This window comes from Octopus bimaculoides, chromosome 7 (genome assembly GCF_001194135.2).
Source record: "Octopus bimaculoides isolate UCB-OBI-ISO-001 chromosome 7, ASM119413v2, whole genome shotgun sequence".
NCBI classification, from domain to species: Eukaryota; Metazoa; Mollusca; class Cephalopoda; order Octopoda; family Octopodidae; genus Octopus; species Octopus bimaculoides.
Window position 1 is genome coordinate 25,044,165 of NC_068987.1, and position 2,720 is coordinate 25,046,884.

General features: G+C 38.1%; 1 protein-coding gene across 1 annotated transcript in view; it reads right to left on the bottom strand.

Moving 5' to 3' along the window:
* LOC106882802 (bone morphogenetic protein 1) overlaps positions 1-847 on the bottom strand; it is a 58,508-nt gene extending 57,661 nt beyond the window's left edge. The window contains exon 1 of the mRNA XM_014933585.2: positions 683-847. The gene's annotated coding sequence lies outside the window, so the exon portion shown is untranslated. The remainder of the gene's footprint in view (positions 1-682) is intronic.
* Between the last annotated feature and the right edge of the window lie 1,873 nt (positions 848-2,720).

Consider the following 2,720-nt stretch of genomic DNA (forward strand, 5'->3'; position numbering starts at 1 on the left):
TATAACATACAGAAAATTGCACTACTGGTTACTGCACACATTCTACGCAAAACACTTTCAATACAGTAAACATAAGAGCACCACAGCAAACCACAGTACATACCCAAGGCGCACAGAGCTGCGCTCGGTAATGAAGTGAAAGCACGTTATAAAATTAAAACTACTGAACAATAATAATAATAATAATAATAATAATAATAATAATAATAATAATAATAAGAAGAAGAAGAAGAAGAAGAAGAAGAATGATGATGATGATGATGATGATGATGATGATGATGATGAGGATAAGAGGAAGACGAAGAAATGCTTTCAGGAAAACCTTGATACGTTTGGAATCTGTCCTAACATTACGACTTTGTGAAAGATAGCACTTTGGGGAAGAGTAAATATCCTGCGGAAACTACTATCTATCTGATGTTACAAAACGTGATTGGCAGGTTATTAAACGATCCAATGTTAACAAGATTATCACTGTGCAAATGAAGGAATAATAGTAATGTAAACAACATTTTTGGATCTTATGTTTGATACATGTGACTCACGCTGTAGAGCAAAAAGTAAAAGGGAGAGAGAGAGAGAGAGAGAGAGAGAGAGAGAGAGAGAGAGAGAGAGAGAGAGAGAGAGAGAGAGAGAGAGAGAGAGAGAGAGAGAGAGAAGCAGATTATAAAATAAAGAATACCTTGTATAAGATAATAAGACAACTGAAAACCTCTGCCTGTGAAATAGCCATCAGTGTGAAAATGAATAAACAAATAGGGGCTATGTGTATAGAACTTCCGCCTTGTTCCTCCACACCATCGACTGAAAATTGGGGAATTCCGTGACGGGCCTTTAAAGAAAAGAAAATAACAACGTATATTATTTTTATATTAAACTGAGTATGAAAAATCTTTGACGAAATATTCCATTTCTACTTTATCCGTGGCTTCAAACAATGCGTTGTGGCCTTGCAGGTGACAGGACCATCTGCAAATTATTGTTTGCTGTTTCTCCTCAATTTTCGCAGTACTTTACTGTTGTAAAATTTTCTAGTGTGTAGTGTCTCTCACTTCTGATTTTTTGTAAATGCTTAAATTTCTGTGAAATGAATAGAGTTTACAAAACAGTAGAAATAGTGATTAGGTCATAGAAACTCATAAAAAATACAACTTTTAAGGTATAATCGACTACAATAAATATATATGAATATATTAGGTTGTCAAGAAAGTTCTTGCGGAATTTTTAATTTTGGTTTTAAATGATATATTTTCAATTACTTTGACTTTATATATCATTTCAATTGTATATTTTCAATTACTTTGACTTTTTATATCATTTCAATTATATATTTTCAACTACTTTGACTTTATATATCATTTCAAAGTCCGTTTTTCGCTCTATCTAATCGTGTTACTCTATTTCTTTTTGAATAATTAGGCCATTTTTTCCGGAACATTGAATACAGCATGGACAAAAAGCAAATTCGCACAATTTTCTTATTCCAGTTCAAGCTAGGTCAAAAAGCTGCTGAAACAGCTCACGACATCAACGATACATTTGGCCCGGGAACCACTAATGAACGTACAGCACATTGGTGGTTCAAGAAATTTCGTAGCAGTGACGAGAGTCTTCAAGATGATAAGCGTAGTGGTCGGCCATCGGATGTTGACAATGATCAACTAAGAGCCTTAGTCGAAGCCAATCCACGCACAATTGTTCGAGAGCTTGCTTCTGAATTAGACGTAACGTATACGACAATTTCCAACCACTTGAAAGAAATTGGAAAAACTAAAATACTTGAGAAATGGGTGCCGCACGAATTGGACGACACCCAAAACAAATGCCGTTTTGAAGTGTTGTCTTCCCTTCTTTTACGCAATAAGAGCGACCCGTTTCTCGACCGAAATGTGACTTGCAATGAAAAGTGGGTTCTTTACGACAACCGGTGACGCTCAACTCAGTGGTTGGACGCCGACGAAGCTCCACGACACTTCCTGAAGCCAAAGTTGCACCAAAAGGTCTTGGTGACTGTTTGGTGGTCTGCGGCCGGTCTCATCCACCACAACTTTTTGGATCCAGGCAAAACCATTACGACGGAGAAATAGTCAGCAAATGGATGAAATGTATAAGAAACATCGACAACAGCCAGCATTGGTCAATAGAAAAGGGGCCAATTCTTCTCCATGACAATGCTCGGCTGCACATTAAACAACTGACCCTGCAGAAGTTGAACGAATTGGGCTAAGAAACTGTGCCTCTTCCGCCATACTCACCAGACCTCTTGCCTACCGACTACCACTTTTTCAAGCATCTCGACAACTTCCTGCGTGAGAAATGCTTCACACACACACACATACATATACACACGCACTCACACACACACGCACTCACACACACACGCGCACGCACACACACACACACACACACACACACACACACAAATACACACACACATTGTATATTGTACACCAAACCCAAGTAGTCTTTGTTTATTTGCATCACTGTTTCCATATCCGTTCACCTGGACTCCTCTTATAATCACTCTTTAACCCGCGAACTCGGTGCTTGGTAAAGGTTTCGGTGTTTAAGTTCAAATCATTCATTCGAGCGCTAGTGTTTTGTATATCGAGAACCTCTAGATTTCACTTCTTGACTTTATCTCTCTCTCTCTTTCTCTCTGTATATATATATATATACACACACACACACACACACACACACACACACACACACACACA